Here is a 16,793-nt window from a genome sequence, read left to right on the forward strand (position 1 = left end):
TGACTATTACACCTCTTCCTAAAACTGTGTGTTCCCAAGGCTCCATGACACTGGTTTTCTCTTAGCCCTCTGATATTGCATTAGTTTCTTAAACCTCAAACCAAAAGTATGACTCATGAAGGGAAAAAAAATGATAAACCGAACTTCATCAAAATTACAAATATTTTTAAAATTACAAATATTTGTAATTCAGATGATACCATTAAGAAAATGAAAAGGTTGAGAAATAATATTTGAAGTTATGTATCTGATAAAAGATGTATGACCAGTGCTCACTTCTGCATCACATATATTTAAAAAAGACATATAACCAGGGACTGTGTATAAACATAGTATATGCTCTTATAATTCAATAAGAAGACAACCCAGTTAACAAATGGGCAATGATCTGAAATGATACCACCTGAAAAGATAATCAATGGCTAATAAGTATAGGAAAAGATGCTCAACATCACTCATTACTAGAATAATGCAAATAAAACTATGATGAGGTACCATTACAGATTCACTAGGATGGCTATAAAGAAGACAATAATATTTGTTGGCAAGTATGTGGGGAATGCTCCTACAGTCCTGATAGGAATGTAAAGTGATACAGCAGCTTTGGAAAAACAGTTTGGCAGATTCTCACAAAGTTAACCTTAACCATATCACCCAGCAATTCACCTCCTAGTTATTCACCCAAGAGAAAAAACATACATCTTCATGGAGATTGTCACACAAATGATAGCGTATTATTCAGAATGATGGCCATATTATTCAGAATAGCCCCAAACCAGAAATACTACAAATGTCATAAACTGGCAAGTGGATAAACCCAAGGTGGTATACAACAGAATATTACTCAGCAATATCGAGGAGCAAACTGAAATGGTATGTGCAACAACATGAATGTCTCACTCTATTTGTATGGCTACAACAAAATACTGCAGACTGGATTGTCTCATCTACTTTTCTCATTGCTGAGACAAAATACAGTACCAGACACCCACAAGTTAAATTACGAAAGGTTTATTTCAGCTCACAGCTTATAGGGGTTTTAGTCCATAGTCAGCTGGGTCCAAGGCAGAGCAGCACAGCAGATGAGCATCATGGAAGAAAACAGTTCATGGCAAAGCAGGTAGGAGGCCACAAAGCAGAAAGCAGCAGCAGCAAGTCTGCCTTTCATCTCTCCCATTATATTCCATTTATGCTATAACCCTATTAATTAGTGCCACCCATATCCAGGGTGGGGCTTCCATTATCCACACCCAAAACTATGCTAATTTCAATCAGTAGACTAATTTAATACCACACACACACACACACACACATACACACACGCACACTCATTCCCAGTACCATATGTCCTAGATCCAGCCAGCTCCAAAAGGTCTCACCAGTGAGGACATGAGGCTTTGAGGGGGACTGTGAACTTCATACCAATGGAATAATATAAATGAATTTATAAAATTTTAATTATAAATTTTTAAATAGTGTAACTTTATCTCTCACAGGTATGGAGGTTCAAAATCTAGGATCAAGGTGCCACCAATTCAGTGTGCAGTGAGGGCTCATTATCTGCTTCCAAGATGCTGAGACTTCTTTTTTTTTAATAATTTTTTAATACTTTCAGTGAATGGACTTGAAGAATGCTACAAATGCCACATGTACATTAGGATGATCTGCCAACATAGAAAATCCAACCTCTTTCACTTATTCAGTCCCCAAATTAGTCAGATTATGATTTCTCATTTGAAGATTTAGGTGTTTCTCCATTATTGTCTCCTTCTTCCTCCTTTTCACAATCTCCATTTGTTTGTTACTCCAGTTCCTCTTTTGTGATCAAATCAAAATCATTCCCATTTCCACTACTGTGTTGGGATCTGTCATCTTCCCTCCTATCACTGTCTGTGTCTGAACGCCATTCTCCACCTGAGCCTTCTGTTCCATGATTTCCTAGTCCTACTTTTCCTTCTTCATCTTTCTTTTTCTCACTGTCTGACTTCCTCACTGTCAGATTTCTGCTGTTTTTGGTTTCAGATTTTTCATCTTTCTTTAAGTCTGCTTTTGGTCCTTTTATTCATGTGTGTACCAAGGCCTGAAGGAGTCAATGAAGCCCACATCAGCAGCTGGATTAGGCAAGAACCAAAAGTGGTGCCTTCCTCCAGTTATAAGCTAAATGATGAGAAACAGAATGCGACAAGCAACAGCAAGGAAAAGAATGCTGACTACAAAACAGTCAGCACCCATGCTGAGGTAATAAACACCTACTCTCATTTCTGTTTGCCAAAGTGGGAAGAGGGTGGCTGCTATTACTGCAATCACAAGAATTAATCCCATGACAAGTGTTTTAATATGAACTGGGGCATAGATCCACACATAAACCTCATTACCATCCAGGAAAAACTTGAACATCATGTGATTCAAGTTTGAATTTTTTCTTAGTTTCCTTTTCTGAGACTTTTTGAAGGGTGAACACTGTGTCCTCTCATGGTAGAAGAGATAAAAAGGCCAAGTGGTTCTCTGGAGCTTCATTGTACTTGTAGTTGTTAATTTAGCTTGACTTTCAAAAAATTTTAATTGACACATAATTGCATTTGTGGGTAATGTGTGATATTTCAATACATGCATACAATATGAAATGATTAGATCATAATAAGTAGTATATCCATTGTCTCAAGCATTTATCATTTCTTTGTAGGGGGACCATTTCAAATCCTCTTTATTAGCTCTTTTGAAATAGCCATAGTTATCCTACTTCTATAGAACATTAAAAGTTACTCATCCTATCCAACTGTACCCTTGTACTCATTAACTGTCTTCTCTCCCTATCCCCTGCAAAATCTACCCTCCCAGCTTCTAGTAACCACTCCTCTCTGCTTCTATGAAGCCAGTTTGGGGGGGTGCCAGGGATCAAACTTGGGTCCTTGTTCTTGTGAGGCAGGCAGGAGAACCACTGAGCTAAATCCCTGGCCCTGAAGACAATTTCTTTTAGTGAAGCCTCCTTTATTAGGGGATTAATTCCATTCATGAGGGTGGAGCTCTTATGATTTTATCATTTCCCACCCCCTCAATACCATCACTTTGGGGTTTAAATTCTATCATATAAATTTTGAAGGGGCATCAATATTCAAACCATAGAACTAGAATGAGCCTAAAAAATGTTACGCTAAGTAAAAGAAGCCAGACACAAAAGATTACATATTTTATCATTGCATTTGTATAAAGTTCAAAGTCCACTTACATAAAAGGAAAAAGTGAAAAACAAGTCAGAAAGCAAGTGAGTGGTTGTCTGGGGGAAGACAGAATGGGGACTGGCTGCAAATAAGCATAGGGGTACTTTCTGGGGTGATAGAGTTTTCTAAAATTGGATTATGCTGATGGATGCACTACTGTATAAATTTGCTAAAGAGCAAGTTGTACATTCACAGTGGATGGATTTTATGGTATGTAAACCATACCTCAACACAGCTATAAAAGACATTTTTTAAAGAGGCTATAATATTTTACTGTTTTAATTAATTTTACTGTTTTTACTAATTTTAATTGCTGGACAGTTTGACGGACTAAGCAGAATAGAAGACTTTCCATTACCTGAAATAACCAGAAAAGACAGAGAATTCGCTCTAAACCCATCTGAGAACTAGGGAAGGACTGCCTCTAATGAAGGAACTTCAGTAGACACAAGAAGGAAAGAGTGGATAAGTTATTTCCTGATTACATTTCATAGCAATGTTTTGAGTACAATTGCAAAAGGAGGGAAGACATTTAACCATCTTGAGGAAGAAAGTCAGCCAGCCAGACAGGCTCAGGAGGAGAATGGCAACAGAGCAGAGGAGGCGTTTCACTTTCCCACCAACAAGCACAGAGACCCCAGTGTCTTCACAACCTTACCAACACCTTTTATTTTCTATTTTTGACAGTACCCATCCTATTGGGTTGAAGGTGGTATCTACTGTAGCTTTTTTTTTTTTTTTTTTGGTACTGGGGATAGAAGTCGGGTCCTTGTGCTTGTGAGGCAGCCCGCAGAACCACTGAGCTAAATCCCCAGCCCTACTGTAGCTTTGATTTTATGTTTCCATAATGATTAAAAGATCATGCAACTTTTGCAAGTACTTTAACTTGTTTATACTTTTGTTATTTAGTATGTAAAATGGGGGTAATACAAAATGAAGCACGTACTTCATGGAGGCTCAGGATAAGCCAGAAAATACCAAATGACCACTTAGCTCTGTACTCAACAATGATAACTGTTTGATCATGTACACGGAGCCCAGCTCAGTGGCTCGCAACCTAGAATTATTTTCTATTCCCCTTCGCATACACGATGCACACTCCCACAAAAGTATTTTATTATGTATTATTGCAAAAGAATTACACAGAGAGATGAGATGAATTATTCAGAGGAATTATCTAGTTGGCATATATTTCGATATGTTCATATGCTATAATATAAGGTGAACTTCCATCTTTCAAATAAGACTCCCAAAAGAGGATTTGATCAACTAAAACACTGACTGCATCACACCTTTTATATGTATTTATGTTGCTTTATCTTCATTATACATGCATGTTTAAAAATCCACATTTTCATTTTCACATTTCAGTTTTATTCCAACTTTTCAATTATCAGCATCTACAACCTAATTACTCTTACTTCTGAGTCATCTAAAATTGTCCCTATGTGTATCAATCACATCCACTTTCTTCCAAGTAATCTTTTTTTTTTTTCTTTAACTTTGGATCAAACTCACAGCCATGTGTTTATTTGTTTGTTTTTGTTTTTTGGTACCGGGGATCGAACTTGGGTCCTTGAGCTTGCAAGGCAGGCTGCAGAACCACTGAGCTAAATCACTGGCCCCTGCTTTGAGGCAGTCTTGGGTTAAGGTATGCTTTAAACTAGTGCCCATATTTACACTCACCATGTGGGTCCAGGAAATGTGAAAAAAGTTAGTCACAAAGGTGCTATATTGCATGATTCTTGTTTATATATTTTAAAAAGAGAATAATTAAAATGTCTAAGACAGAAGGTAGATTAGTGGCTGCTAGGGCTGGGGGTGAGGAGAAAGGGAAAAGGAAGGGATCATTAATGGCTTTGAGGCAAGGAAAATGCCTTAAAATTAGATTTTGGCAATGCCTATGCAACTCTACGTATACACTGAAACTATGGATTGTAAACTTTAAAAATACAAATGTTACGGCATATGTCTAAATAAAACTATCACAAACGAACGAGTAAGTATAACAGGGAACATAAATAATTCAGATTTATATGTACTATACCACACATCCTAAAACAGTATAAAGTAAAAACTAAAAGAACAAAAAGTGAACCAAAAAAACTCTATCATCCAAGTAGAAGATTTTATCACACATTTCTCAATAGTACCTCAATAAGTATATAAAAAATCAGTAGGGCTAGAAATGATTTGAACAATATTATAAACTTGACTGCCTATGTGGCATATAATATAAAACACAGGATGCATATTACAAACATAGACCCCGTGTCAGTTCATTAAGAATACTCAACAGATTTTGTCCGATAAAAATCATAACATATAGTTTCTGTCTAAAGCAGAGGTAAGCTTTTTAAAAAATCCTATGTGGAATTCACCACATGTATAGAGTAGAAGAAAACCAAATGACCGTGTTGAAAGATACCAAGAAAAGCTCATGATAAACATCAACAGTTATTCATGATTTAAACTTATAAATAAATGAAAAAACTAAGCAAAATAGGAATAGAAGATAATTTTGTAACCATAATAAAAGGATATGTAGCAAATAGATATACTATATTATTTAGAGGATAGTAACATTTTTAAAAAGTCTGTACATATTTAGTATGGGTGCATTGTTTTCCTATATTTTCAACCCTCAGTTGGTTGATTATGTGGATGAGAGCCCACAGGAATGAAGGACAGACTGTAGACCCCAAAATTTGTTTTGGGGCATCTAGAAGTTAACATATGAAAATTCCTTTACTGCCTTTGAAAAGGAACAATAAAAACAAAAAGTATTAACCATAAACAGAAAAAAGATAACTGGATTGCACTAAAATAATAACTTCTATTTATCAAAAGCCCTGTTACATGGAGGAAAAATCATATTGTAGAGTGAATTTGACAAAAGACTTGTATCTGGGCATGAACTCCTATGAGATAATAAAAAAATAACCCTATTGAAAATTAGACAATGAACTTTAAAAAGGCACTTTGCAAAAGAAGATGTGAAAATACCCAACTAAGGCTGGGGATTTAGCTCCATGGTTCCAGAGCCTTACTCGCAAGTACAAGGACCCGAGTTCGATCCCCGGTACCAAAATACCCAACTAATTTATGAAACTTGCTTATTATAGAAATGCAAAATAAAACAATGATGAAATTCTACTAAGTGAATACACTAAGGAGTGACAATATTCAGTACTGGCTAGAGCTACTGAACTTTTCATGTTCTCCTGCCTAGCATATAAACTAATACGATCAGTTTGGCAAAATCTGTGACATGCTATAGCATTTGAATACTATATGTAAAAACCGGAGCAGATGCAATTCAGATAGTGTTTGGAAGGAAGTTTTTGGTGTTACACAAATACTTGCTATTAAAAAACAGAAATATTAATTCAATAAGCATCTATTATAATAGAAAAAGAATGGCAAAATAAACCCAAAGGAAATAGTAAAATGGAGAGCACAAACTAATGAAACAAACATACAGTAGAGAGGATGATTAAGAAAGCCAAAAGAGGTCTGGTGGTGTGGTATCCACAAGGGGCTGGGTTATATCCCCAGCACTGTGGACACACACACACACACAGTGAAGCAAAAAGAATAACAAAACCAATAAACATCTAGTAACATTAATCTAGGAGGAAAAAGGAAAGATGATGTATATAGTGAATATTAGGAGCAAAAATATTATATTTCATAAATATAAAAAGATTAAGCCAAGTGTGGTGGCACATGCCTATAATCCCAGCACTCAGAAACTGAGGCAGGACTGTCATGAGTTGGAAGCCAGCCTGGGCTACATAGTGAGTTCAAGGCCAGTCTGAACTACACAGTGAGACCTTGTACCCCAAAACACACTGAAAATGATTAAAATCTATTATGAATAAATTTATATTTATTTATTAGACAGTTCAGATGGAATGAACTTTTAAAATATACAATATACTTAAAGAGAAAAAGAAAACCAGAATAGTTATATAATCATTATGAAACAATAAAAAATGCTTTCCAAAAAAATATTATGTAAGGGGGAAAGGGCAGGAAAGGGGACGAAAAAAGAAATGAAGATGTGTTATGTACCTGTGCCGACTCCACACAAGACATGTAAGCATTACGTACTGCAGACATACACTAATAAAAATTTTTAAATATTATATGCCCAAGTGGCTATAACAATATGTCGGCCAAACATTCAAAAAAGAGACAATTTTACATATATTACTCCAGAGAATGAAAATACAGAGAATACTCACTCATGTTATATAGTTAATATAACCTTGATACCAGATTCTACTGAGGAAGACATAAAAAGGAAAAATTACAAGTGAATCTTACTTATGGACATAGATGCCCAGAGCTGGGGATTTAGCTCAGTGGTTCCATCACTTGCTTTGCAAGCACAAAGTCCCAAGTTCGATCCCCAATACCAAAAAAGAAAAAAAAAAAATAGATGCACAAATTCTGAACAAATCATTAACAAACTGAATTCATGAATATCAAGCTGATCTAGATATTGAATTCCAGTTAGTTTCACTATAAAATTCATTCAAAAATGAAAGATTGGCTTAGCTTTTAGAAACCAGTTAATGTGGGCCGGGGATTCAGCTCAGTGGTTCCTGCAGTGCCTGTTTTGCAAGCGCAGGACCTGAGTTTGATCCCTGGTACAAAAAAAAAAAAAAAAAAAAAAAAAAAAAGTTAATGTAATTCATTATTGAGATTAGAAGCGAAAGATCTCAGTAGAAACAAGAAAAACAGTGTGATAATACTAATAGCAATGCCCAGGAAATAAATACAGATGTATTAGCTTAGTTTGGCTACTGCTATAAAACCTTATGAAAGGCAGTAAGGAAGACACATATAGTAGAGAAATATATAATATTCATGCATTTAAAAACTCAATATTGTCAAGCAGCAATTTAATATAATACCAATAAAAACCAGTTCTGTTTTGATTTGTATTTTGGTTTTACTTTGCTATAATCTTTATGGTGCAACTCGATAAGCTAATTCTAAAATTTATATGGATGTTCATTGAGCCAAAACACCCTGAAGAAAAGAAGACAGGTGAATTTGTCCTAACAGACATTGATTTATTTTAAAGTCCATAGTAATATCCATAGTGTAACATTAGTCTAATGATAGATAAATACACAAATAGAAATAAGGCATCTGATAAATGACAGATATGACACTAATAATCAGTGAGGAGAAGCAGACCTTTGAATAAATGATGCTGAAACAACTGACTATACAAAAGTCTCATATAGAAAAATGAAACTGTATTCCAGGTAGAATTATATTTAAATATAAAAATTCTAAAAGGTTAGATAGGAGAATATCTTTATGACATATTTCTTTTGTTTTGCTTTCTTTTTTGGTATAGAGATCGAACTCAGGACCTTGTACTTGCAAGCCAGGTGCAGGCACCACTGAGCTAAATCCCCGGCCCATATGATATATTTCTTAATAAAAGAACTAAGCATAAGTAATAGAACTAAGCATAAAAGCAAATACCAATGAATTCAACTACAGTAAAATGCTCACCAAAAGATAGCATACAGAGAATAAAAATAAAATTACACCATGGAGGAAGACATATAACTGACATTATATAAATATATAAGGAACTATTGCATATCAACAATAAAATTACAGAAGATTTGATCAGGACCTGTACAATAAAGAATCCATTAAATACAGAGATGTTCCATCCCTTCACTATTGTCAGACATGTGGGAAATTTAAAACCACCATTTGTGCCTCATACAAATTCAGAAAACTTAATTGTGAAAAGGTGGAGCAAAAGAAATTCTCATTGCTGAATTAAGTACAGATTGATACAACTACTGCTATTAAAGTTGAATAGTCATGTCCTCAATACCCCAAGAACTGTACCTGAGTGCAATTACCTGGAATATTTCTCTAGAGCTGTGTACCCACATACTACCATAAGGATGAATCAACGGTAGAAGAGATAAGTTTCTATGACATACAATCACTTGTAATTTTCCTTTTTAATACTGCCCTTGTTAGAATTTGATATCAAGGTTATATCAAGTTCACAAAATTTTTTCTATTCTCTGGAAGAATGTATAAGATTACTTTTTTATGTTTGGTAGAGATTTTGCTATACAATGAACCAAAAGTAGAATAGAGAAGTTAATATGACACTGTAATCTAATGTAATAAAATATAATGTTACTGTGTAATGTAAAGAAAATGAGGGTCTGCAGCTATATGCAAAGTATGGGTGAATGGAGAGAGAGAAGAAAACATGGGATATAACTTGTAAGTAATCATATAATCTAAATGATAGTACACAATAACTTAGAGTTACACATCTACCACCGATGAGCTAACTACTTCCCCACTGAGAAAAATCAGAAAAGCCAGAAAACATGTTCTAAAGGATTTTGGAACTCTCCAAAAGCAGCAAGGACTTGGCCAAGACTCAGGAGTGAATGATAGCACAGAAAAGTGAGCCCAAAGTTTGGACCTGCTTTTGCCCTCAAGGCACATGCCAAGGAAAATTAGGACTAAGAGAATGAGAAGCTGAACAGAAAGTGGTGGCAGCTAAGACACCGAAGCGGGGCAGAATCCACAGAACTTGGGGCACTAAAGTCCAGAGCTGAAGAAAACCCCAACAGCTTCACTTCAAGAATAAAGGACAAACTAGAAATGGACTCCAGCCCAGTTTTCAATCAGCTCAAAATTTAATCAAATCACAATGATCAGTCCCTAGCTGACATGACTGACAGAAGAAATAGAACATCTTCTTGGAAGAAGATAAAAATCACAGAAAGCCTGAAATAATCCCTATAACTTTCTACATATGCTGCATAGAATCTACTCATAACTAAGCTACAAATTACAAAATAATAATAATAATAATAATAATAACCAAAATCCTAAGGGAAAAACAAGCAGCAAATAGAAATATTCCCATCAATAATCTAGGTGCCAAAGTTATCAAATACAGATTTTAAGATAGCCAATTAAATAGGTTCAAGAAATTAGATGAAAAGATAATTTCAGTAGAAGATTAGAAAATGACTTTTAAAAATAATTGATGGAAAGTCTGGAGTTTACACATACATTATCTGAAATCAAGAAATCAATGGGTAGGTTTAGCAGCAAATTAGATAAAACTGAAGAGAAAAGTTGTGGTTTGAAAGATGGGTCATGAAAAAAGTCCAGAGTGGCAAATGGAAAAACAGGATAATACACAAAATGAAATAAGAAGCATGTGGGAAACAGTACAAAGGTCTAATATAAATATAATTATAGCTCAGAACCAGTGAAAATGGGATAGACACATATTTAAAGACAGTGGAGAACCAACAAAAGATTCAGGAAGTACAAACTCCAAAATATATCTTAAACTGCTACAAGCCAGAGACAAAAAGAAAATATTAATAACAGCTGGATATAAATTTTATTTATTTATTTATTTATTTATTGGTACCAGGGGTTGAAATTGGGACCAAAAAAAAAAAAAAAAAGCAAGGGGTTGCTATTTAAATACTGAAGACACCTGCTACTTCTAGCCAGGATGATGTGAGGATGTGTTCAGGGAAACAGGAACTTCTTTGGTGCTCTGAGAATTTTCTTTATCTGATTGGTGGTTACCTGTGTGGTCATCTTCTAATTATTCATTAACCTGAAATGGACATTGTGTGTACCTTTCTTTATAAATTTACATTGTATAAAAAAAGAGAAACAAGTGGTGCTGTTGGTTTTTTCCTTAGCAACTGTTTGGTGACAAAGAGTACTTTCCGAGGAAATGTTTTTCACCCTTGGTGGTTTCGTTAGCATTATCATGGTGTTATTTTGATCAGCAGAAACTTTTCCCCAGAACTTAGAAATATTCACTTCTTGTAAATTACACACATGAAGAAATTTAACCAAAGCCAGTATTTTCAAAATTAAGAGAAACTCTGACGAAAAAAATGACCACCAAATATAATTGCGAAACTAATAGAAACATATGCTATAGACAAAGAATAATATTTTGTGGTGAGTGGGTAGGAAATTTCAATCTTTTTTGGCACTGAAATCTGTTAGTTTCAGTGTCTGCCTAAGGGCTATTTGTTTTAGAAAATCAAAACAAATTTTAATGCATAATACATTTTGTTGCTGGAGCTGAGCCTGCAGTTCGTCTCTTATTCTTTCTTAAACCAGTAAAAAACAGTTTTATATGGTAAACCTTTAGGTTCCATATGTAAACATCCCATCAGAGCCTGTACTGCAGTTTATAACGGTGTAGTTATTACCTTTTTCTTTTATTTTTGAATCTGATCTGGCTCCAAGCCAGCCCCACTCCTTGAGGCCTGTCCAGTTCTGAGTTTGCCCAGTGTGTGCAGCTGTCCTGATCGCCTTCCAGTACTCCATTCTGGTTGGGGCAGACAGACACAAAAGAAAGAAGAAAACTATAGTATTTCAGGAGCTACTTCACAGAGTTAGGATTGGCTTTTTGTCACAACCAGAGAGGCTCTAGGGAATTATCAGCGTCCTGGATGCTTGCTGGGAACTGACTCTACCCTGAAATGTCAAAGGATAAGCTATGGTTTTCTTCCTGGCCATATATGATAATCCAATGGCAATCTCACAGAACAAACTATTAATTATTTCTACAATCTCTCTCCCTAACTGCTCTCACCAGAAAGAATATTCCCAAGCACCCTCTACCACTTGGTTATTCGTAATCTGCCTCTGTTATATGTATAAGCATCTCCTAAAATTCTTGGAGTTTTCTCTTTGAAGAACTGTTTTACACATAAAAGTCTTAAAAACAACAACACTGGGTTTACTGAGAGTGTGAATCAGAGTGGACACCACGTATATTGGCTTAATGGTTCCCAAATACAACTTCTGAGGATATGCTTTGGTTGGGGTAGGGTTGGCCCCAGTTTACATCAGTAAGACTGCACCGAGGATGAGCATTCTTTACCCTACAAGTAAGGCCTTGTAAATGTATGTGAAAAGAGTTTCTGTCTTCTACGAAAGTAAGATTGATAAGAGATTGTGGTGTTTTTAATGGTCTTATTTAGTTCTCCAAATATTTTTTGAAGTATTACTGACCTATGAAATCTATAAGTCTGGTAACCATGCTTTCATAGTCTCTTCTTAAAGCCATGACTTTTGGGGGAGTAGAATCATAGAACGCAGCAAGCAACCAGGGCCAATTGCCCAATATTACTGTGTGTGACATATTCAACACCTTCTTCTCCTTACAACCCCCTTCAATGAACAGACTTAACTGGCACAAAACAAACCAATAGTCTTGGATTTTTCCTCTATCTGATTTCTTCTCTCTTATTTTGTTGGCCCTTTTATTTCACCAAATGAAATGTGGGCATTCTTCATGACACTGTACTCTTTATTTCCACTCCTTCTTTCTGGGAACTGCTGTCTTCATAATTTAATTCCCACTCTGTGCTGATGACTTTCAACACTTTAGGTCTGAAAGCTCCAACCATCTACTAACCATCTGCATGGGATGGCTGACCAACAGCTGAAACTTTCCATCTCCCACACTGAACTCATTTTGTTCTCCACCAAACCAGCTTACCCTTGCAAATTTCATTTCCATCAAGCATTCTGCTGGCAATCAAAACCTCATTGTTCTGTTATCCTGTTTTCTCTTTCATCTTTTAAATGCAATTTCTCCTCAAGTCCTGTTCATCCATATTCAAAAAGCTCAACGTATCACCTTTGCACAGAAAGAAAACTGGATTTGATCCTAGGTCCGGGCATTTAATAGCTATAAGGCCTTTGTACTAATCAATTACTCTCCCTGTGCCTTTGTGAAATTTGGCCATTAATACCTACCCTGCAGGAGAATGTTAGTTCCTTCTTTTCTCCATTTCCCATCACTACTAGCTCACTTGAGGCCATCATTTTCCAACTGCTAGACTGCTAAAACAACATTTAGTGAGCTCCTTGCCTCTACTCTTCCTTCCTTCCAGTCAACCCTATATATCATTAGCGTGTTAATATCCAAAATAATCAAACCAACCACACTGCTTCTATTCTCTCACAGCTGTCATCAATTCTCTACTTACTTAGTAGCTGAAGTTTATATTTGCAGATCTAGCATTAAGAATCTCAAGGTCCCACTGAATGATTTTACTTTCTCAAGCTTCCTCCTTCCAAACACAAACAAATCTCCACCTCCACTCCCATGAGGGACTCTGGGTTCTAAGCATCGGTAGGACTTCATACTATTTCTCATTTTGGTAAAGGGTCACTCCTGTGGGTTAACTACTGATGTGAGGATGCATCCTCACTTCAACTAAGGAATCAGGTTTGTCCCTAGGAAACAAGACCCAGGTCACACAGGACCTCTGTGGAACCCTCAGTGCCCAACACTGTGACACACACAGTCAGGAATACTATTTAACGCATGTCACAAGACATCATTTCATAAATATACAGTTACTTTTTTGTTTTTTAAATTATAAAATGTTTCAAATATATAGCAAACCCCAAAGAATAAGAGCAAACACTGACTTTTTAAATGTTAAGATAGTACTATGCTGTATTTCAAATTTTTAAGGAAATAAAACCTTGCAAATGTTATTAAGGACTGTTTACTTCTATGATCTCACTCCCCGTCCTCTGGCATTAAAAATATCCATTTAGATGTGTTCTTCTCAATATTTTTAAACCTTAATTCATAAATGGAACTACAGATGCTACTTTTTGCTTTTAAATCTCAAATACCACCTCACCCCACAAAGAATGGCTGCTATCAAGAAATCACACAATAACAAATGTTGGCGGGGTTGCGGGGAGAAAGGAACCCTCCTCCATTGTTGGTGGGAGTGCAGACTAGTGCAACCACTATGGAAATCAATATGGAGATACCTCAAAGAGCTTGGACTGGAGGTTCCATTTGACCCAGCCATCCCTCTGTTGGGTATCTTTCCAAGAGAACTGAAAGAATCATATCACAGAGAAGTATGTGCACCCATGTTTATAGCGGCACAGTTTGTAATAGCTAAATCTTGGAAACAACCTATTTGCCCATCCGTTGGAAACTGGATAAAGAAGTTGTGGTTTTTCTATAAAATGGAATATTACTCAGCCATAAAGAGCGAGAGAATAGATTCATTCATAGGAAAATGGATACATATTGAAGATATACTCCTAAGTGAAATAAATAAGTCCCACATGTGTAAATACCGAATAGTTTCCCTGGTGTGAATATTCTGCAACAATGCATAAGATTCTAATAAGATTACTGACATTTAGAAATGGGAGGAAAGGAGCTAAAGATGTAGGGAAGGTGTGATACGTAGGGGAAGAACAAAAAGGGAAAAGAAAAAAATGTGAGAGAATGAAAAGATGAAAATAAAGTGTTTGTAGATGGGGAGGGGAGGAGGGGGTGAAGGGAGGGCAGAGGTAAGGGGAAAAAAATGAGAATCAAGACTTGCCATGTAAAGGTACATGATCCCAACAATGAATGTAACTGTACTGTATCCCTAAATGTACCAATAAACTCAATAAAAAAAAAAAAGCATTGTTTAAATCCATTTAAGTTAATAAAAGAATAGAAACCAAAAAAAAAAAAAATCTCAAATAAATGATTGTATCATGTTTATACCTCAACTAAGTGCTCTTTGCAACTCACTGCTCAATTCCGAGATCCATTCACACTGAGAAAATGGAGAGACAACTTAGCCATTTCACTGCTTCACAGTGCGCCACAGTAAAATTGTACCATAATGCGTTTATTTATTCCTATGATGATGAACATTTAAGTTGTTCCCAATTGTTTGCTGTCATAAGCAGCATGGTAATGAATATTCTCAAGAATGTGAGGCAGCCTACTTCAAAACAACTAAACCCACACAGTCTGTAATTCCTAAACAATTGTTTGCATATGTCCTCTAATTTTTAATCTTTCAAACTCTCTAATCAGGCCTTGAGCTGGTTCCTAATATTCCACAGCTGATGTAGCATATTATAGACAAAGACCTGCTCTCCCAGGCTCAGTTCAGTTGCTCCTTCCTGAAGTCCACCAATCTCAAAAGCATTACTAAGCACCACATCCTATCAGTATGCTGCAGCTGATAACTAGCAATGGAGAAATGAGGATACCGTGTCTATGTAAACAACTGTCCTTTCAGCCCAAAGCTTTTAATGTCTAATACTCATTGACCTTGGTAGCCTCTTCTAGGCACTTGGGGTCAAATGGTGAAGCAGAGCCTGCTCCCACAGAGTTTACATTCTCATAGAAAACAGGCAATGAGCAAATACATAGGTATCTATATCACATTATGACAAGTGCTATAATATTAAAATGGTGCTATGGTGGAATATAATTTAAAAAGGAATGTGCCTCTTGTAGGCCAGAGGGGTCCAACGGAGCTTCCTGCGATGATGGAACAGTTCTGCATGATGGTAGATGGCCACGTTTGACTGACTAGTCCACATGAAGAACTAACTGTACAATTTTATTTAACAAATAAAAGCTTGAATGTTAATAGCCACATGCGACTAGTGGCTACTATACTGAACAGCAGATCTTACCAAGGATCACAAGGATAGTTAGTGGCAGAAAACTCTGAGCCCGAGGATTCTGGTGCCTGAGTTTACGCATGCTCGTAACCACTACAGCTTCTACTGGCATGCTGGCTGAAAGGAGGGGTGCTAAGAGGCTTTGCTCATTTGTTAGCTTGACAATTAGAGCTGGGTTTTATACTGATGGACATTAGTAAGTGGAGACTGGAAAACAGATGATGTCGAAAAGAGAGGATGGAAAAAGGAGGCAGCTTGAAAACATGAGATGAAATCCAGGACACAAGGGACGAAAGCGGGCTCTGATAGAATCAATGAGTTTGTTCTTAGTGACAGCAGGGAGAGAACTATGGATTCTGATGTGGTAGATGAACAGAAGTTTGTACTCATTGTTCTGACTTCCTGAATGAAGTGTAGTGCAAGATCATCAGGTGAGAGTCAGGAAAGAAGGAAGTGAAGTAGGAGGCTCGAGAGGAGGGAAATGTATGCTACTGCTAACTTTGGAGAATGACAAGTGCCCTACACAGTCTGACAGTTTGACAGTTTTGAGTGTTCATTTGAGATCTGCGATCATGGATTCTACATGAACCCACTCAGGATAGTTATGTGTCTTTCTCTAACAATTTTAGTTGCCTGGGTACAGACACAGAGCAATCAATTCTGTAGCAGAAGCATAAAGAAGAGAGGGAGACAAAAGTTTGGTGTATTTGAGAGGAAGCTATTACACATGAAGCTGGCTAGGAAGGAAGTGAGGGTCTTGAGTGAAAATGTAGTGAAGCCCATGCCATTCCAATCAAAGTATCAATGAGGGATGTTGTTTGTTTTGTGTTGTTTTCACAGAGGCTGACAAGCTGATTTTCCTGAAAGCACACACTCAAAAAGATCCAGGGAAATGCTGAAGATCCAAGCTGGGGATGTGATCCCAGACATAGTAAAAATATAAAAAATATAGTAATTAAAATAGTATACTATGGCTCACAGGGACCAGGTAGTACTGGCCACAGATACCTAAATAGAGACCTTGTAAGGAGACATACAAATACAGTGGTACCT

At 36.4% G+C, this 16,793-nt stretch overlaps 1 pseudogene; it reads right to left on the reverse strand.

The window, feature by feature from the left end:
- Nucleotides 1-1,720: 1,720 nt before the first annotated feature.
- On the reverse strand, nucleotides 1,721-15,822 carry LOC104868719 (annotated as a pseudogene).
- Nucleotides 15,823-16,793: the final 971 nt, after the last annotated feature.

The sequence above is a fragment of the Fukomys damarensis genome, unplaced genomic scaffold, assembly GCF_012274545.1.
Source record: "Fukomys damarensis isolate Sample0158 unplaced genomic scaffold, DMR_v1.0_HiC HiC_scaffold_17, whole genome shotgun sequence".
Lineage (NCBI taxonomy): Eukaryota > Metazoa > Chordata > Mammalia > Rodentia > Bathyergidae > Fukomys > Fukomys damarensis.